Source organism: Macaca mulatta, chromosome 14 (genome assembly GCF_049350105.2).
Source record: "Macaca mulatta isolate MMU2019108-1 chromosome 14, T2T-MMU8v2.0, whole genome shotgun sequence".
NCBI lineage: Eukaryota > Metazoa > Chordata > Mammalia > Primates > Cercopithecidae > Macaca > Macaca mulatta.
The window spans coordinates 111,823,646-111,845,783 of NC_133419.1; the positions used below are offsets into that span (position 1 = coordinate 111,823,646).

The following is a 22,138-nucleotide window of genomic DNA, read 5'->3' on the forward strand; positions in this document are numbered from 1 at the left end:
CTACTAAGTCAACCATTCTGAAATGTAGCACTTAGCATTTCCTGGTGGATTTATAGACAAGACCAGTCTTCATTCTGGGTTTCCCACCCTCAGACTTTGCTGCTGAGTGTGCTTGATGGTTAACACCACCAATCCATTTTAAGACTGCTGAGTATAATTCCAGTGTCAATAATTATAAGAGCTAGCATTTAATGAATGTCAGTACCAGACACTGAGTTCCAGACACTATGCTAACCATCTTCAATGTATTATTTTCTTTTATTTCTCATGAGATCTAGAAGATATATTCTCTTACTTTTTCCTTATTAATCTTAAGGAACAAGTAAGTTAAATTATTCGTTAGCAAGTAAATAGCTATGTTTTGAACTCAGATCTCTCTCACACACACATTCTCTCTCTTAAGTTTAAGCCGTTACTTATAATGTCATACCCACCTCAGTAATGGGGCAAAACACACATTTACAAAATACACTGTCCTATGCATATGAACGTGTGTGTGTGTGTGTGTGTGTGTGTGTGTGTGTGTGTATGCTAACAGTCTAATTATTTAATAGCATTTATAGCCTTGGGCCAAGCCATTTAAACTTCTTTGCCTAAGCTGCACTGCGACCCATGGTCTATGCCCATTTTGGTGGATGAATGTAATCCTGCCCGATAAACCTCAATGATAACATTAATTCAAACACCAAGTTCTTCAATATGGATCACCAGCTTGTCTAACCCTAAGAGGTGTACTGTCTAAGAAAATTGCCAAACCATTACCAAGGATGTCTGCTCATCTAAAGTCATTATGGATTAAGCCTGGAAGATATTCAAGAAATTTTTACCAATATTCTGTAGAAAAACAATGAATCAATGCTGAGTGTCTCTTAAGGGCATCATAAATTTTAATGTGTGGTGAGTTTCAATATTACATTCTTACTTAATCCTGTACCAGATAAGAAGTTCCAGATGAATTTCCAGGTGTTATTTAAGGAAAGTCTAAGAAAACTTTCTGGAGTGTTTTTTACTTTTCCCTCAGCATTAGGTACTACATATAGTACATAATGTTTATAAACTTAGTTATTATTGTATAGTTTTCGTCACTGATTAAAATTTCTCTGGAAGTGTTAGGTTTCAGAATTTAGATAAAGAATCAATTAATCTTGAAATAGAAAAGTGGCAAATCATAGGTGACATCAGTAGTTTTCAGTTTTCTCTAATTAATTTTTCTTTTCCAAGAGCCAACTACTAACAATCCAGGAGTCTACAACTTCATAGCCAGGCACTTTCTTAAATGAAATCAGTTCCTGGCCTCAAGCCTGGTAGATAACAAAATGTCCAAAGCAGCACATTTAAAAAAGAGATTTGAGAAAAGGAAGGAGCTGGAATCTTAGCAAAGCAGAACAATTTGTTTGTAAGAATTGATCATCGACTGCCACAAACAGGAACTGAATATTGGAGTCCAGTGCTTTGGAAATCCACAGCAAGCTCAGCTCTTCTGAATGGGTTACGGATTGAATCTTACAGATCAAATGAATCTTCCTAGAAATCTTGAGTGTAAGAGAGATTTTAATTAATGCTAAAGTAGCACAAAATTAGTACTGTAAGTTCTGCCTAGATTAATTCTTTCTTAAACACATTGTTGTATAAGATCAAGGACATTGCCTGCCTAGACAGTATCCACATGTGGCTGTAGCCTGAGGCTGAATCTCTGGGTGCAAGTACTTGTCCTCTTTCCCAGTGCTGGAGGGAGGCAGGCCCTGAACAGTGACGGAGAGGCTGCCCAGTCATGCAGATTCAAGGGTGGTGAGTTCATAATAAAGAGACTGGAGAGACAGCAAAACCAATGCCGTGCTGGAGGACTGATTACCCCAGTCTGTTGCATAGATGCTGGTGGAAGACCTCAGCTGTCTTTTTGTTTCTCTCCTGGCTTGCTGAAATGTCTTTATCTAAGTGTTCCTACTCATTCCCTAGAAAAACAGATAAGATGCAGCAAAATTAAGAAACATGGGGAAATTGAAAACATTCCAGAAATTTTCAAAAGTTAAACCCTTTTTAAAAAATTCTCAACTTCTATTTTGAAAGGATGCTCAAAATAGAGCAATAGTGCATTGTTCATTGCAGACCATGGCTCTTTCAGAACATTTTAAATGATAGTCTTCAGATCCACTTATAAGTATTAAGCACATAGCTGTTGGGAGGCAATTCTCCATGGGTCTCTTGCATATCTGCACATCTTGCAAGTAGAGGTATTAACTATCAATATCCTTTGTTCTGAGCTATCCTTCAAAGGGAATGTGTACAGCAAACAGTCTTGGACAAGTGTCTCTTTCCAAAACAAAATGGAAATATGATTACTGCTCATTATAAAAGATATGGGGTTCCTTATCTCCAGGTTCGTCTCCTGAAATGAAGCCAACTACATGTGCAGACATGCATCAGGTCCTATCGGCATTATCCCCATGAGACGTGAGCAAGAGGAACTGATGCACATATCCTCATGTTCATGCCACTTGCTATGCCATGACAGTGAAGTCCTTCATCTCTAACTTAGAAGTTTCATGCCTTCTACCAACATCTGCAAAACTGACAGGCTAACTTATTAGGCTTGTGAGCAGGGTAAAATTGCCGACTTCTCACTGTCCTTGACAATAACACAGGGGCTGGTACACAGAAATAGCATAATACACGTTAATGTTCTCACTTAGGCCTTGGTCTCTGCTATTTCTAGAGTCCACTTCTTAATCAGCCTCCCAGTGTGGTCCTTTCCTCTCCTTCCTACTCCGCAGGCTGGTCCTTTTGGTCATTCTGGTTAAGGAAGGCATCTGCTTCTTTGATCCCTAAAATTCCCTCCACTCTGCAGGATTTCTTGCCCTCCTGTAGATTTCTCAGGCTTCACCTATTAGAATTCCTATCATCATGTTAGTGCCATCCATATCTGGTCCCTTCTTGTTTTCAGATTCTCTGCCCTCTAGGTGACCGTTTCCTTCTGTCTCCAGATCCAGGGGGAATTTTTTACTTAGCCATTCCCCAGCACCCCTCTGCACCATGACATCAGTGCTCCTGCCTGAGACTCTGAGGCTATTCTCCCCAGGCTACTGCTTATATGAAACACTGTGCCTTCACCTCTTCTTTCTTTGTGCTTTGTATAATTTGTTTACTACTATGTCTGTCTCTCCCATTAACCGGTAAGCATTTTGAAGAACAGGATGTCATATTCCTTTTTATATACCCTGATAGATTAGTGCTCTTACAGATAAAAGTCACTTATTAAAATTAACCATCATTCTGCATATAAAAGCAGGGCAGGCATACAAAATCATTAATGTCTTATTTTTCACACTGTTCACAGGGAAAGAAGAGGGTCATTGTGTCACATGGACTATTTCCTCCCCCGATCCCTCTGACCTCACCATTGCTGTTTCTGAGTACCCTATTGCAGATGACTACTTTGGTATGTGCTAGAAAAGATGGCATCATGACCTGTGTGCCTTGCTGAAGAAGACAGGAGTACGAGTAGAGCTACCAGAGGTAACTACTAGGGGTCTTGAAGATCTAAGTGACAGTGAAGGAAGTGCATTGTTCATCAAAGAAAAGTTAATCAAGATTATTTCGGATGCTTCAAAACATGGCATGGATGGGCATGCACATAGCAGGTATGCAGAATCTGAAGAATGGAGAGGGCTTTAAGGTCTTCTTAATTTCTGTAAGGCAAATACAATAGGGATAGAGTGACTACAGAAAAAGGAAGGCCTTCTTTTAATTTGGCTTTTAGAAAGTTTCTCTAGGCTGGGCGTGGTGGCTCATGCCTGTAATTTCAGCACTTTGGGAGGCTAAGGCAGCTGGATCACCTGAGGTTAGGGGTTTGAGACCTGGCCAACATGGCAAAACTCCGTCTCTACTAAAAATACAAAAAATTAACCAGGTGTGATGGCATGCGCCTGTAATCCCAGCTACTCTGGAGGCTGAGGCAGGAGAATCGCTTGAACCTGGAGGTGGAGGTTGCAGTGAGCCAAGACTGTGCCATTCCACTCATTGCACTCCAGTCTGGGCAACAAGAGCAAAACTCCGTCTCAAAAAAAAAATTATAAATAAAAAAGTTTCTATAGGGTGGTGCCCTTGAGGCAAGCAGAAAAATGACCTGGAAGTGGGAGGATCTCTTAGTAAACCCAAATGTGTTATTTTACTTTCCACTCTGTCCCCTTTTCCCCACTCCTGGCTGTCAAAATGAAGGGTTTCTCCAGGCCCACCAAGTCCAGAACTGCTCTTCTGCACTTTCTCTCTATGAAGAGGAGAGGACATAAGGCCTGGGGAGAACAGCTGCTCCTTTCATCGCACTCCTTGCCACATGCTGGAGATCTGGAGATGAAGACACGGGGCGTGCACAGCATCTTCATTTTATTTTCTGATGTGCCTGGCACAAATGCCAAAGACAGCTACAAGTAATTGCTCTCCAAGCTCCAGTGAACTAGAACATCTTCATTTAAGTCATGCATAGCCTGGAATTTTTTTTAAAGGAGAGAAAGATGACTTTATGTGGCAGTTGCTAAGCAGCCAGGCTCTCGGGAGCTCAACACACACGCAGCTTAGCTTTGCAAAATCTCAGCAGCAAGCCACACTGTCCTCTTTAAAAAGCTCTCCCTAGGCAAACCTTGCAATTTTCACTATATCCCAAAATGTAAGCTGCTCTTGTTGTTCGTTTTTAACTACCTGCCACTCCCACACCCCATGAACTAGTAATAATTATTAACTGGGAGATGATTGTGATAACCAAATATCCTACCTCACTGAGGGCCTTGAGGCAGCCTAATCTTTGGGCAGAACGCCAGTGAAAGTACTGGAAGAAATGAGATTTCATAGTGGTTCATTTATTGCTTTACATGTACATGGGGGAGAAATGAAAAATACAGAGAAGTACAGGGCAATAAATAAAAATTATAAAAATCTCAAGGTTCAGAACACTCAAGGGTAATTTTTGTGATATTTCCTTCTATAACCATACACAACAAAATAGGGACATTGCATGAATTTAACACATGTGTACAAAATAGTAGGCATATTTACTCAATAAATAATTTTAATGAGTGGGTGAGCACATTCTATTTTATGTAAAATTATCAATGAATATTGCAATATGAGTATTCTCACATTATTAAAGATTTTTCATGCTCAATTAATATTTTATCACACATATGTATTATCAATCTTTTATCTATTTTTATCTATTCTACTATTATTAGGTACTTCATTTTTCCCCTAGTTTTTATCTAGTTTAAACAGTGGTGTTATAAAGTCTTTTTAACCTAATTTTGTTTTCATAAATAATCTTTTTTAAATTTACATATTTTTCAGATTTCTTTGGGATAGATTCCTAGAGGTAGAATTATTTGACTAAAAGGTATGAATTCTGCTAAATTTCTCAATAGTTACTGTCAAAGTGCTTTCAAAAATATTGGTAATAATTTATATTCCCAACAAAGAGTATGCGAATTCTTGTCTCACTGCAGCTTTATTAGCATAGTTTATTGTCATGCTTTTAACTCTGTCAATTTCATTGACATTTTATTCCATAAAAATTAATTTATTGTTATATATATATGTTATTTTGATTTGATATTAAATATTTTTTTCACACTTTCGTGGCCACTTCCATTTATTCTCTTGTGAGCTGTGAATTACTGGCCTTTGCTGTTTGGTTTTTTCTACCAGGGAGAGGACTACACAAAGGCATGAACATCAGGAGGCAGGAGTCACAGAGCCACCTTTCAGGTTTTCACAGCCCTCTCAACATCAGTTTAGGACTCTTAGGCTCACTAACTCTTGAGCATAAAAGTACTGACGTTTGAAAGGCCAAGAGGAAGGATTTGTTTTCAGAGAGCTGTTAAGGTGCTTTGTGTCTCCCATTCCACCACCTCTCTGGAGGGACAAAAGCGTTTCCCGTCATCATCAGTCAAGGGAGAGTGAGGGCTGGAGAGTGAGGGCTCCAGGAACGCCACTCCAAGAGCATGGTATGCATCCTCTGGAGTTTGGGGAGCACAGGTTATGAAGAGCTGAGCCTAGGAGCTGCCAGAGGAGATGGAAGAGCGGAAGAGTGAGGGCCACCCTCAGCTTAACCACACCCCCCCTGCATGGGAAGGACAGAGTATCTCACTGATGGAATGGGAGCCATGTGGAGGTGGTCTGACTCCTGCATAAGACGACTGCTAAGACGGCAATGCGCAGCCCCTGGAAGAGCTGCCCTCCAGATGCCCAGGGGCTAAGGGAGGAATCAGAAGTAGCTGGCAGAGAGATACCGTGGCACATGTTAAGAACACACCATCTATATTTTTATATCATGTTTACTTATGCTTAAGAATATATGCTGAATTACTTGTGAAGAATGCATTTGATTCTATTTTAAATGTGTTTTTATTTGTAAGACATTACTTATTAAGAAATGGGTTACTATCCTTACTGTTCTAATCTGGTGGTGAAGGTGTTTTAAGAATTTGCAAGTACTTTAGATTTTCAAAACTGAATGAGAGAGAAAATTGTATAACCATCCTACTGGGTGCAGCACAATAAAACTCTGAAATTAAAAAAAAAAAAAAAGAACCCCCTCCTCTCAGAGCTCCAAATGGTGGTCCTTCCAAAACCCAGGAGAGTCCCTTCTGAGAGAAAGAATCAGCATTGGATACAAAGACTCATCAGCACACCCAGAGGGCACCCTCTGGTAATCATCACTGTGCTGGTGGGCAAGACCTTTCCTGTCCCCCATCTCTCCTTCACCCCTCTCTTTAAGGAGCCAGAGCATGCAGTAAATTGAATAGAAGCTGTTCCCTAACATCCAAGAAGCCTAGGGCATTCTTTGCCCTTATTGATGCAGAATTTTTGTTCCTTAGTTCAACTAAAACAGGTTCTTGTGTAGGCACAGCGGACACACTGAAGGGTGAGGAAAGCAGAATTTATTGGGTAGAAAGGAAAAAAGAAAAAAAAAGAAAACACTCAACGAAGCGAAAGGGAGTCCTGTCAATGAGCCCCTATCTCACGCATTGATTACCAGACCACCATACAGGAGCTGAAGAGGCCAGGCTCCTGCCCCCCCGCACAAGGCAAGAGGTTCCCATGACTTCAGCCCGTTCCCCTAGTGTGCATGTGGACCTTATTCAGAAAGAATCAATCAGGAAATGGTGGGAGATTCTCTGGGGACACCCCTTATCTGCCTCCTGCACCTATCACTGTTACTGTAGCTTTCTGGTCCTCATTGAGGGAGGAAGGAAAATACAACTTTAAATGAAACTTAGAGTTTTAATTTTAAAGTACACTGGATATTACAACCACTAACATTAGAGTGTTTTCGTATCATTAAAGTGACCAAAATGCATTTTTAAAAATCTAAATGGAAATCTTAAAACCTTTCCATATTTTCATCAAGGGACGAGAAAGAAATATGGTCAAGGGTTAGTAGTGCGAAAGAACAATGTTATCTTATCCTCATACTCTACCAAGTTGAACTCAGTCGAATATCTTGTAGAAGAATATCAAACATTTCTGTTTTAAAAAATATTTTTCTTAGGTATTCTAATCTGTTTCTTTTTATAGATGAACTTTAAATTTCTTAAAAAAAAATTCTAATTAGGTTTTTATTGGAGTAGGCCTGGACTTAATTTGGACAGAATTTTCTCTCTAGAACATACATTCTGGAATATGGTACCTCTCTTTTTATTCAATTATTTTTGGATTTCCCAGTAAAGTTTAACAATAATCTTCACTACATCCTATACATTTATTATTGGGTTTAGTCCTCTAAATTTTGTGGTTTGTTTTTATCAAAGTTTTTGTCATTGCTACTAGGAATAGAATATTTTTCTTTCAGGTCTTGAAACTGGCTATTGAGTTTTAAATTACATGTAGCAATCTGTATACTTATACTTTAACTAACCACTTTATTACTTTTTATTAATTTTTAAAATGTTTTATTTAATTATCTTATATTCCCTAGGTCTGTAGTTAAACCATCTGCAAATAATGGTACATGTGTCTCATTTTATAGCTTTCATTTCTGCATTGTATTTTACTGTATTGTTAAAAATCATAAAAAAGTTATCAGTGGTGATATAGATCAGGTAGGTCCTATACTTGATTTAAACTGGAATTTTTTTAGTGTTTCAACATTGAGAATGATTTTGGCTACTGTCTTTAGAAAGATGTCCTTTGTGTGTTAAGGAAATAAAATGTTATTCTTAGTTTTATTTAAAAAATCAAGAATGGGTATCTAACTATTTCGTTAAAAGCCATCCCATAAAGCTATTTTAACACCTCAAATACCAACTCTTTTGAGTGTCTATGTATAATTTAAACTTTATATTATATATTTGTCTATATGCTTATGTTTTGCCTATAATAGAGATATAAAACATTGTCACCTCCTACAGATTTTGAAAGCCCCATAAAAAACTAATCAATTAACTAACAGGAGTATTAATCACTAGAATTATATATATGTTCAATTTTCAGGATAGGAGAAATGAGAGATTTTTTGAAGAATTCTCTACTCAAGATAATACCAGCTAACATTTTAATCACTTGTAAACATTGAGGAAAGAATGAGGTAATTACCAGGAGACAAAATATGGTTCTCTGAGAATAACACATACCAAACGAACCAACCTAATTTTCTTTTTTTTTTTTTTTCATAAAGTTATTAAATGAGAAGAATTCAGCAAACAGATTGAACCAGGATTTCACAAATTCATTTATTTGGTAAAGTCTCTCATGATGTCCTTCTAGGTAAAATATTGAAATGTAGATGGTAGCATAGAATTGGAGCTATGTGAGATTAGAGTATAAAAGTGGCTCTGTGTTCTGAGGAGGAATTAATCAGGAGAGGTTCTTAATTCTTTCTATAAATATTTTTATCAGTTATCAGGATGAAGGCCTGCATGTCAAACTTCAAAATGTCACAAAGCTGGAAAAGAGAAGAAATCAAAAGGCCAAAAATATCAAAATTTTAAGTGATCCTAATAGCGTGAAACATAAGGCAGAATTTTAAAAAAAAACTTAATATAGTAAGTGAGGTCTTACGTAAATCTATCACACAAGTATAGGATGAGGTGACTTGACTGACTTGGCAGCTGTTCACATCAACACTATTAAAAAAAAGTTTTCTAAATGTCTTAAAATATGAGAATTCTAGTCAATATAGAGTGGCCTGATATGGGTATCCTAGGTTGGTTCCCCAGGAAGCAGACTGTGATGTGGAGGTTAGTAGAGAAGATGTTTCCCAGGGGAGCCCTGGCAATCAACCTCCCCAAAAGGGTGGGAAGGAAGCAAGAACAGGCAAAGAGGGAAATCAAGCTGTGACGCAGGTTCAGAGACTGCCGTGATCAAGCTCATGGCGAGCTTGAGAACTAGAATAATTCTTCAGAATTGTCCTGAGTTGGGCCAACATGGCCCAGCCTTTATGCTCTTGCATTAATCAGTCACTAGATGCAGGCTGCTCAGGAAAAGAAAGGAGCATGACCTTGGACAAGGGGGCTCCCTGCAGCTGAGGTAATCCCTGAAGGGGCCGACAGCTGAGCACTATCTACAGAGAGCACTGCCAGCAGCTGGGTCAACAAATCCTTCAGTGAAGGAGTTTCTGAGCCATGCATCACAGTGTTCACCACAGTGGGAAACCCCAGTGCCTGCTCCAAACCCACTGAAATGCTGGGGGGAATATATTTTTTAAGATGTTTTTAATATATGATTAAGCATAAAAAAGCAAGAAAGGATGCCAAAAATAAAGAAAGAACGGACAGGCGAGGCACAAGAACCAGACATATGCCTGAAAATAATATGGTTTCAAGTCCATTGAGAAGGAAATTAAGACTTTAGACTGTATTCCTAGTCATCCACCAGAAACGAGAACCCCAAACTCATGCCATTTGCGAGTGTGTGGTCCACATTTTTACTAGCCCGACCCTAAAATGAGATAGCAACATAAAAATGGATCTAAAACTGGTTCTATGTAAAAAACGTCAGCAGAGGAAAAATTCAAAAACACCCCACGGGATTTTCCCACCTCTAGTACACCTGAGACTCCCATGGTAAAAACACCAGATGAAGATGAGCTCACACATGCAATGAGGAGGATAGAAGGGATAACTTCCAAATGCCACAATCTACAGAACTTAGACCATTTTGAAAGAGACAAAAATATAATATGTTTAAAATATTCGGAGACATAAAGGAAGAGTTAGGATCCAAAAAGCAAATAAACTGGGGAAAATCACAAATAGAAATTCTAGAAATTAAAAGTACAGACACTGAAATTTTAAAAATGTATTAAACATTGAAATTTTCAAAATGTATTAAACTGGAAAACTGATATGCAGACATTACTTGGGATGCAGCCCAGCAAGATAAACGAATGGAAAATATGAAAGTCTCTGGTATGTTTAATAAATCTTATAAGATATTTAAAAATCCTTTTCATCCATTAAATGTTTATTGAATACCTACAATGTGCCAGGCAGTGTGCTAGGCATTGGGAACACAATAATGACCAAGACAAAGGAATATTTACTCAAAAATTTTATGCTGTCTTCTCCAAAATGCAGTTTGCATTTTTCCCAGCCATGACATCTACAAAATTCAGTGAGTAAATGCAATGATAAAAAGTAAGAACTATTTGATAGTCTTGGGCGATGTTGACATGATGAGAAAAAAAAATTGTCCCACTGTGCTTTTACTGGTTAACTATATCCTGAGTAATGTGATCCTTTCTGGAAATCACAATTTAACGTTGGATGTTGACAGACTACAGTCCAGACTGAAAAAGCAAAAATATAGAATAGCCTGGATCATACGTCATTTAAGAAAGAGTTGATGTGTGCTCTACCTAGGAAAGAAGAAAATAAATGGGTACAAAACCCTCTAATACTTTTCAACCTAAAATATTATGATTCAGCCCAAGGCTTCTGTGTCAGAGATTAACTGTTTAGCTCTTTCTTCCCCTAGCCACACAGTTAGACTATCTTTCCCTGCTTTCCCCCTAGTCAGATGATGTCATATGACTGAGTTCTAGCCAGTGGAATGGGACAAGAAGTGCTGTCTGCCGCTTCTAAACCTGGATGGGCCTTATGAGCTTCACACATGCATTTATATCTTTTTCAGCATCTGCCAGCTTGGTGAAGAACACAATGACATTGAAAAACAGTGCTGAAGTGGGTAAAGCTACAAGCTGGAAGAAGCTTTGATTCCTGAGTCACTGCATGGAGGAAAGCTTCCATCAGCCAGGTACAGTTACTTTGGACATGATTGAAGAATACACTTTTATCCTATGTAATTACACATTTTTTAAATAATAGATAGCATTACCTTAATGAATACAGTTTCTATTTCTTTTTCTTTTTCTTTTTTTCAGAGATAGGGTCTAGCTCTGACATTCAGAGTAGAGTGCAGTGATACAATCACAGCTCACTGAAGCCTCAATCTTCTGGGCTCAAGTAATCCCACCTCCGCCACCAGAATAGCTGGGACTAAAGGTGCACGTAGTCATGCCAGGCTAATTTTATTTTTATTATTTTTAGTACAGATGAGGGTCTCACAATGTTGCCCAGGCTGGTCTTGAATTCCTGAACTTAACCAATCCTCCTGCCTCAGCCTCCCAAAGTGCTGGTATTACAGGCATGAGCCACTGTGCTTGACCTAATATAGTTTATTTAAACAGGATTTCCCATCCAATTTTCACTCCCAGTTCCTGCCTAATTCATTCTAATAGAATTCTATTTACCTCAATTCTATTGTTCCTAGGGAGGCACTCCTGCAGGAGAAAAGCTATGTCCCAACCTGAAATTATATTTGTGATAGAGGCTGGTACATCATCATGTCACTGGTTCAGCTTCTGTCAAAGGAAAGGCATTTCTTACCCATTCGCCTTCTCCAGAAATTAATCCAGGTGTTTGCTTCTCAACCAAGCTGAGTTACTTGAGGTCTCTTTCATGCTCATGTTTATATCCTCAAAATTGTCATAGTGTTAGGTCTATAGCAATTGATTGTTGATTGAATCAATAAAAAAAAAGTTACAAATGTGAAGCTCTTTGAATCTTAATGAGAAAACCAAACAGCAGTATTTTACAAAAAAAGAAAAAACCCCACTGTGAAGTCTGTATGCAAACATACAAAACACATTTCTATACAGGTTACATATGTCTAAGCACATGTTTGTATATAAAGGAAAACAGGTTGATTTCAAATCAGTTATTTCAACATATAAAATGAAGAGCTTCCTTTTTCATTCTCTTTACAAGATCAAAGCAACCTGAATGTGTAGCTATTTTTAAAATACACATAGGGTTCCCCTGAGCTAAATGGTCTCTCGCTAAATTAGTAAATGAGTAATGGTAATGAGATTACGTTGGGAATAGCACATGCCAGAAAATCATAGTGCTCAGGAACAAAAAAAAAAAAGCAACCAAGCCTTTCAGGAAATCTTAATCTTCTGCTACTGAACAAACACATCTGGCCAGCTCAAGGTCAAATACCTAATAGATCTCTGACTTTTATGAACAGAAATTAAAAAATGCAGGCAATACTCAAGGATAATGCACTCTTACCTTTCTCTGAGATCTGCTCCCTGCAATCAGAAATAAGAAAACGAGAAGAAAACATGGCCCTTTTTGTTATTTTCAGAGACAAAGAGAAAAAAGACAGTGCTTGCTAAATAGAAAGCATCTCATTATCGTGCACCTCAACCAATGCTCCAGAAACCTAAACCCATCCCCCTTGGCTAACATGCCTGTCTCCTGCACAGATCCCATTGCATAGTAGCTATGCACTTCAACATATGCCATCTTCTCCTCATGTAAGATTCGTGAGGACAGGAATTATTGTTGACCACACATTCGGTGCAAGGGACCTGGCACAATCTGAGGCTTTAGTAGGTGTTTATTAAATGCTTGTCAAATAATCTTGGAATTTTCCTAAAAGTATGAGGCTAAAGGTGATGAAATCTCTCCCGATTATAAGTAGAGTTGGAAGAACAGAACACAAAAATAAACCATAGTTACCCACTCTCTTTTCTGACTACAATGTAAGTTCCATGAAAACGGGAATGTTGTCTATCTTATTTAGGGCCATGTCCCCAGCGTGCACTCAGTAAGTGCTTGTTGGGTAAGTGAATGACCTTGTTCATGTAATCCTTTCAGAAAATTTTATTCAATAACATAAGCCTTATCACAATGAATGCTTGACATTATCACTTCCCCAGTTTCCTTTGTATGCTCATAACTTGACAACTGGCTTCCCACAATGTATTTACTTTCTACTGATGTTATAACAGATTCCCCAAAATTTGGCAGCTTAAAAGAACACTCCCTTATGATCTCACAGTTCTGTAGGTCAGAAGTCCAGGTAGGCTCAGAGGCTCTCTCTGAATCTCAAAAGGCTAAAACCAATGTCAGCCAGGCTGGGCTCTGATCTGGAGGCTCTGGGGGAGAATCCACTTCCAGCCTCATTCAGGTGGTTGGTAGATTTCGGTTCCACATGGCTGTAGGACTGAGGTCCTCATGTCAGTGCTGACTGTTGACCAGAGTCCAGCTTTTGAGGTTACCCACATTCCCTAGCTGGTAACCCCCTTCATCTGCAAAGCCAGTGAATGAGAGGCTGAGGCTTTCTCACACTTCTGATCTCTTTGATCTCTCTTTCTGCCTCTTGTCTCCTGTTCCTGCCTTCTTCTTCTGACTTATTCTCCTGCCTTGCTCTTCTGCTTTTAAGGGTGTATGTGATTACTTTGGGCCTATCTGGATGATCCAAGATAATCCCTCCATTTCAAGGTCAGCTGATGAACAACCTTAGTTTCATCTGCAAAATCCCTTCATAGAAGTACTGAGATTAGTGTTTGATTGAATAAACAGGGAGTAAGAATTTGGGGGTATGTCTTTAGAACTCTACCTACCACACTAAGAGTGAGCAAACCAAAGATAGTGCCCAATATGATAGCTGGTCTTTATGCAGCCCCATCTCAAAAGTGACATCCAATGTTTTTGCTGTATTCTAATTGTCAGAAGCAAGTCAATAAGCCCAGTCCACACCCAAGGAGAGGGGAATACACAAGGCCTTGAATACTAGGCGCCAGAGATCACTGGGGACCATATTAGAAGCCGCCTACTATGGAAAGGAAAGATCATTACATCTTACCATCTGGTTTGGCTATTAAAAGCATTTTTGTGATCATCATAATACAAACTAAACATTAAGCTCAGCAAAACTGTCATAACGTTATACCAACAGGAAACGGTGATGGGATAGAATAGAAAGGTGTTTGATAAAAGAAGCAAGAAGGAAGAAAGCTAAGCCTTCCTAGTCAATTGAGGGAAATCAATATAAAATACCTAAAAGTAGTAAATCAAGAAGTAGCACTAAGTATGTTATTTAGAGACAGGAAGGTGAAATGTCAATCATGTAAAAAAGATGAAAGTGCCTCTGGAATGGGGAAATGTCAGCAGGGGGTGTTGCTCATGAGGGTGGCTGTTTTTTATAATAAACCTTACAGGGTTCTTTGACTCTTTAAACCATGTATGCACACGACTTCTATTAAAATAATGGGAAAAAAAAACAAGAAAGGAGGGAGCAAATGCTTTCCACAGAAAATTGTGAAATTATTTGCATGCAGTGAAAACAATGTAAAATATCTCTAGCTGAGATTGGAAAACATTGGCCCAAGAAACACAAAATAAGATGCAGATAATGAAGACAGATGCAGTGAGACAATGCAGTGAAACAGCAGCTGTCTGTCCAGCTGCACATTTAAGCCAGCTGACCCACCCCAACCTGGAGGCCTGTGACAAGTTGGTGGCCAGCAAGGCCAGTCCAGAATCCATTACTCTTTGCTGCCCCCCTTGTTTTTGAGTCTGGCTCAGCTGCTTCCTGAGGCTGGGTTTTATTTCTACGTATCAGCCTAGCTTCCAGCCTTCCAAATATTTTTGATGTTAATTTTATAGTTTTCAGTTATTTGAGATATACTCGAATCTGTTCCTAAGCCAAACTCATTTCCACCGTAGGACCTCCACCCTGGCTCTTCTGCAGGAATGCACTGTGACTGGATCATCCTCTGGCAGCCTCTCCCTTGTTATTCATCTCATTCAAATGTTTCCTTCCCAGAGGAGGCTCTCTCTGACCATCCAAATGAAATGTGCGCTCTTCCATAGCCCCACCACAGTTTATCACATCACTGATCTTGTCTTATTCCTAGAATTTGTCATAATGCAAAATTATCTTATTATTTTTGTCCTCTTTATTTTATTAACTGTGGTATCCCTGAAGCCTGTATTATAAGCATGTGGCATATATCAGTTACCCAACAAATAATTGTTGAATAGAAAAATGAGATTAGGTAGTGTATTAGTTCATTTTTACTGCAATAATGCTGCATAACAAATCACCCTAAAACTTGAGATCTTAAAACAGCAGGGATTTTTTTCCTTGCCCATGAATCTATGGGTCAACTTGAGTTTGGGTGATCTTGGAAGAGCTTGGCTGGCTTAGGATGGGTTTAGCTCCAGGCTGTGGGTTGTGTTCAGTTCCACCACCATGTGTTTCCTTGTGCTTCTCAAAGAAGAGGCTACCTGGGGCATGTTCTTCTCACAGGAGACCACTGGAAAGCAAAGAGGCAAACAGAAGCATATCATGCTTCTCAGAGGCTTGACTGGGTCTGGCTCTTACTTCCTTGCACTTTCCATTGGTCAAAGCAGTCACCTAACAAAGCCAAACATCAATGAGGTAGGAAAATATACTCTGACTACTATTATTTATGATTCTGACACTAAATTTAAAACATATGTAATATGGAGATAAAAATGTCCATATCTTTGCAGCTAATTAACCATTAAGTATGTAACAGAATATTAAAGCTGTAAGAATTTGATCTTATTCAAGCACTTCATCTTTCAAATGAGAAAACAGACCCAGAAAAATGAGAGTGAGAGAACATTACAGAGTTTATGGTAAAAGGGGGGACACGTAACCACATTAAAGAGGAGTGAAGAATTAGGATGAATAATTTAATCTGATCTGATTGAATGAATAAATAAATGAATTGGACTGAGGAAAAGGAACCAGCAGAGGAGAAATTAAAGGCACAAGAGAAAAAGCAAAGTCCTGAGAAAAGTAAGAGGGATGAGATGAAATGCACTGGTAGAATGGAAAGATCTTGTCCAAAGGGAGGAAAGAATGTGTAGGTGTGTGGACACACTAAGGAAGAAAAAATAGAGTTGGAAGAGTTCAGGTCTGTGAGATAGAGTAAACACTTAAGGAACACACTCTACAATAAGACGTCCAACAACTTACACTCAGGTATAATATGATTGGTCATGGGTTCCCAGATGCTAGAACTCATTGACAACCAGCTGTCCTCACTAGCATTGCAGGAGGGTTTTACTGTCTATGTCTACAGAGCACCAAAATGTACTCAACACAAAGTCAGCCAGTGTTAGTATCATTTCAAGAGTGTGACCTCAGTTTTCTCAGTGAAGTAAATGTAAGAGTCATTCGTTTAAAGTGAAGGTGACAAGGGTTGTATAGATGGCTTATGTCCACCATGATACAGGTTTGGAACAGGGAACTAGGAAAGAGGTGACCAAAAGCACTTCAGAACCTGACCACCAACACCAACAGAGGGCTGGCTGCACTAACATTAGACCATGAACGGGAGTAAGCAGTATCCATCTATGTGGTTGAGTGATTTCCTCCATTCAACCATTTACAGAGTGTTTATTGTGGGCCATGTAAACCAGGTACAGTTCCTATTTCCAATAGATTATAGTCTAATAAATGCATGCCCAGAATGAGTTAATGACTAGAGAAAGGACTCTTATAATTCAGAATTAAAACTGAAAACTGAAACAGGGATTCATGCAAATGTAACCTTTCCATCTCAACTGTGTGTATCAAATGTCACTGTCATTTAATTTTCTAATAAATTGCAGACATATACAGTGTTTAAATGCAAAGTTTAATGAAGTCAATAAAATATGAGCATGAAACAGTAGAATGTAAATTCCATTCCTGTCCTTTACTGCCTAATTGAGAGATAAATGTCATTTACCTTGAGATAATATTTTCACAAAAGCACTTAGAAGAGTTTCAGCTTCAGTATTCCAAAAGGATCACTGTTGGCCACTACTGTTTATGATTATAATACTAAATTCAGAAAAACATATATAGACAGAAACCTCCATATCATTGCTTCTGATTAAAGATTAAGTGTGAATGTCATAGAATAAGAAAACTGAAAAGAACTTAGCCCTAGTCCAACCGCCTCATCTACACTTAAGAAAAAAGACCTGAATAATTGAGATAAGTTTTTTTGCAAAGGGCATGCAACAAAGTAGTGGCAGAACAGAAGTAAATCTCAGATCTCCTGATTCCCACCCCAGGGTCATTCTCCTGCAACAGGCTGTTTCCTTACCTATTCTTGGCTATCTCATTATACAGGGGTCCCAGATTGCCAAGACAAGCAGCTCTGAATAGATTGTTATGAATACATTTACGTCTCACCCCAACTATGTTTTTAATCAACTAGAACTTAGTTCTAGATTAGTATAAATATACTTTCTTTGGTCCATTCTTTTGAAATAATATTGAACTTTACTAAGTTACTTACCCTTTTATCTTACATGTTTTATCATTTTCTTCTGTATTTATTTCTCCTCTAATCAGAGAACTTCCTACAAACATGTCTTCAAAGAGGATCTACATGTAGTAAGCCTGAGGTCATGTACACCTGAGAATATCTTTATTACATCCTAATACTTATAATTGTTTACATAAATATATCAAAAATACAACTTTTTTTAGCTGGACAACTCCATTATCTTGCATCCAGTATTGTCATTAAGAAGTCTAATGTCAGCATGATCCTTATTCTTTTTATTATTATCATTATACTTTAAGTTCTAGGGTACATGTGCACTACATGCAGGTTTGTTACACATGTATACATGTGCCATGTTGGTGTGCTGCACCCATTAACTCGTCATTTACATTAGGTATATCTCTTAATGCTATCCACCATGGAATACTATGCAGCCATAAAAAAGGATGAGTTCATGTCCTTCGTAGGGACATGGGTGAAGCTGGAAACCACCATTCTGATTCTTATTCTTTTTTAAGTGATATGATACTTCCCAGTGGAAACTAGAATTTTCTGTTAGCTTTTTATGTACTTAATGTCGATAATGTTTCAGGTGTTCTTTTGTTTGTTTTATCTTCTAACCTGTTCAGCACCCAGTGATTTCTCTCAACCTGAAATTCAATCAAATTTTTGTTTATGCTTTTTACAAACATTTCTTTTCTTCCAGTTATTTATTTTTTTCCTTTCTAGGGGCACCTTTGATTTGCATGGTGTCACTTCCATTCCATCCTCTATATTACTTGTTTTCTCTTTTATATTTCTAATATTTGTATTACATTTTGATGCTTTTTGAAGGAGTTTCTTAACCTGATCTTATAGCAAACTAATTGTTCAGCCATATTGTGATACATTCATTTATGGAGTTCTTATTTCAATAGCCATATTTTCCTCACCCAATTTTTCCACTTGATTCTGCTTTTTTAATTCAATCAACAATATTCTTCTACATCTTTCTGAAAATATAAATTAGTAATGAATGCTTGACTTATTAAGGCCATGAATTTCATTGCATATGGTATAGCTTATTCACTTGGCAGTCTTTCTTAAAATTATTATTATTATGGTAAAAACACTTAACATGAGATGTACTCTCTTAACAAATCTTTAAGTGTGTAAATACAGTACTGCTGACCCTAGGTACAGTGCTGATCAGCAGATCTCCAGAACTTATTCATCTTGCATAATTGAAACTGAAACTGTATACCTGTTGATTAGTAACTTCCCGTTTCCCACTCGCACCACAACCTGGCAATCACCATTCCACTCTCTGATTCTACATGTTTGACTGTTTTAGATACCTCACATAAGTGGAATCATGCAGTATTTGTTCTTCTATGACTGGCTTACTTTATTTAGCATAACATCTTCAAGGTTCATCTATGCAGCATATTTCAGGATTTTTTTTAAGGATGAATAATATTAGCTTTATTTTTTTTTTTAAGGCTGGACAATAATTTTAAAAGGTATATGTCTATCCATACCTTTTTTGTAGTGTTTCCTGTGAGCTCATATTTCCCTGGTTGGTAATATGAAATGGGAGACAGAGTCAAACTCTCATCCCTGGTTATCATGGCTCTCTTAATATGCTTAAACAAGACGGGGGCATGCCCCAAAGTGGAAGACACTGGCGCTACAGCCTGACTCTGCCCATCATTATGTGCACAGCTCCTACTCCCTGTCCGCTACGTGAGGTTCCTCTGTTGATTTTAATTTACTAGCCCTCAAATGGGAAGTGGGGTGTGGGGTGGAGTGATAAAATACCCAATACCAGCCCCAATTTGCTGTCTACCGGTTCCTCACCACAGTGAGCACCAGCATGGCCCCGAGGTTGCTGTGGATCCTGGCTGCACTGGGATAGAACTGATGGGGATTTGGGGTTTTCTGTTGTTGTTGCTTTTCTTTTTTTATTTTTTTTATTTTTTGAGACGGAGTCTCGCTCTGTTGCCCAGGCTGGAGTACAGTGGCACAATCTCAGCTCACTGCAGCCTCGTCCTCCCGGGTTCAAGAGATTCTCCTGCCTCAGCCTCTGGAGTAGCTGGGATTACAGGCATGCGCCACCATGCCCAGCTGATTTTTGTATTTTTAGTAGAGATAGAGTTTCGCCATGTTGGCCAGGCTGGTCTTGAACTCCTGACCTCAGGTGATCTGCCCACCCCAGCCTCCCATAGTGCTGGGATTACAGGCGTGAGCCCCCAGGCCCGGCCAGGATTTTTGGTTTTAATGTTTGCTTTTGTTTGGCTTTCTAAAAAAAAAATCCACTAGTGGAGGGACAAGCATAGGTCTTCAAATAATGGAAGGAATAATGGAAGACTGGAAATGGGAAGAAAACCTAGCTCTCTAACTCCTTCCCTTTATCCTTAGATCCTGGTGCCTCTCCTACCACAGCTACTGTTTTCTCCCGTGTGAGGACACAAGCACTTTGTCTCCTCAGAACCATCCCAATTTTTAATGTTAAATGCTCAAATCCATACACTTTCCTGTTACTTCTATGGCATTTCTGCAATTGGGTTTGGGAGAAAGAACTAGTAGTAAGCATTTTTATATCTTTTTTTTTTTTCTCTACTTTGAGTGAGTCCCTACAAAATGTATGCCATGTTCCTGAATATGAACTTGGTTCCAAATTTTCTGAATATTTTTAATTGTATCTGATATGACTTTTGTCTTTAAAAGCTTTCATTTTTTGACTTCTATGTCTTTCCTGATGTTTAGCAAATTGCTATTTAACATTTTTTGTTATCTTAAAGGTTATTGTGTTTCAAAAGAGATGTCTAAACATTGCAGAACTTTCCCCTTAGTTCAGCTAAAACCGGCTCTTGTCACATGACCAGGAAAGGTTAGGCTTGCGGACACACAGAAGGGTGAGGAAAACGGAATGTATTGGGGGAAAAGGAAAAAGAAAAAACTCTCACCAAAGCAAGAGTCCTGCCAGCAGGTTTCCCGCCTCACAGATCGAAGCCCAGGTCGCCACACAAGAACAGGCTCCTCCCCGCTGCAAATGGCGTGAACTTCCGCCCCGTCCTACCAGCGCGCAGGAGGGCGTTATTCAGAATCAGGAAAGGGCGGGCTTCATCTGGGACCAGCTGTCCGGTTTTTCAGCCTTCAGGCTGGTTTAGGCTTGAAGGCGAGGTTTCGCCGGGAACGCTTGGATGCCTCCTGCCTCTATCATAAGCGTAAACCATAGATTTGGAGGAATGCATGACGAGTCAGAAACGCCTTCCCATTCTGGGATCTAGTTGAGATCCTCTGCTGGGCTAGGAAGAGAGGGTCTGAGAGAAACAAGATTCCTGTAGAACTTGTGGGTCCCTTGCAAAAAGAAGCTTGGTGAAGAAATGCTAAACTCCCAAACAGGACTGAAGAATGTAAGAGGGGAACCCAGATCCCTGGGAGACACAGACTTCGGAGGTGAAAGTCTGGGTGCTGTGTCAGCAAAGACTGGCCCACAGCTGCCTCACAGAGTGCCCCTTGCTCTGGTGGAGTCTGAGAGCAGCTGAGAAATCCTGGGCAGCCAAGATTGCCATGGAAATTGTCAGGGTCCTAGGTGGTCCCACAGAGTGCCTGGTGGCTTGACATGGACTGAGAGCTGCAGATTCAATTCTTTGGCACCCGAAGGGTTGTAGAAGAAATGAGGAGATTCTAGGAACCTAAAAAATAGCTTTCAGTTAGAAACATGTGACAATTAGCAACCATAATAGACTAATTACAGACAATGAAACATGAATGAGGATTACTGACAAATGTTGGTGTTTCTAGAAGACAAGCCTCGGTACAGGATCACACTCCCATCCCCCAATTCTGAGGAGAAAGACAGGGCATCCCAAATCAACTGAAACTAAGCGCTACAGTTTCAGTAGTATGAAGACTCACAATAGAATTTTTTTTTTCTGCCCGGCGCGGTGGCTCACGCCTGTAATCCCAGCACTTTGGGAGGCCGAGGCGGGCGGATCACAAGGTCAGGAGATTGAGACCACGGTGAAACGCCGTCTCTACTAAAAACACAAAAAATTAGCCGGGCGCGGTTGTGGGCCCCTGTAATCCCAGCTACTCGGGAGGCTGAGCCAGGAGAATGGCGGGAACCCGGGAATCGTGCCACTGTACTCCAGCCTGGGCGACAGAACTAGACTCCGTCTCAAAAAAAAAAACAGAATTTTTTTTTCTGTTCTAGAAACTCACGTTTCTTCCATCTCATGACTTGTGGTCAGAAATGACCTTATGTGACTTCAATAGGGCATTCTCTATTGACCATGGTAAGCAATCTGCTCAGTCCCCAAAGCATCGGTTCATGTCTGCCACAAATGGGAAGCCCTTCCTTACACCTCACATAACTTCATCTTCTAATGCCTGAGTATTGCAAGTGAGCTGGTAAGAGTCTTCCCTTCACTTGAATCCTAATGTAACCATGATTAAACCATCTGCACCATGTGAAAACTCTGCTTTTATTTCTGTATAATCACCCGTGTAACTCTACTAGAGTCTTCTATAAGAACAAGTCTTATTAAAAGATAT

At 39.2% G+C, this 22,138-nt stretch overlaps 1 long non-coding RNA gene across 1 annotated transcript in view; it reads right to left on the minus strand.

The window, feature by feature from the left end:
- Positions 1-21,417, minus strand: part of LOC144334455 (uncharacterized) — an 88,841-nt gene extending 67,424 nt beyond the window's left edge. Inside the window, exon 1 of the long non-coding RNA XR_013404277.1 lies at positions 20,545-21,417. This is a non-coding gene — a long non-coding RNA (uncharacterized LOC144334455). The remainder of the gene's footprint in view (positions 1-20,544) is intronic.
- Positions 21,418-22,138: the final 721 nt, after the last annotated feature.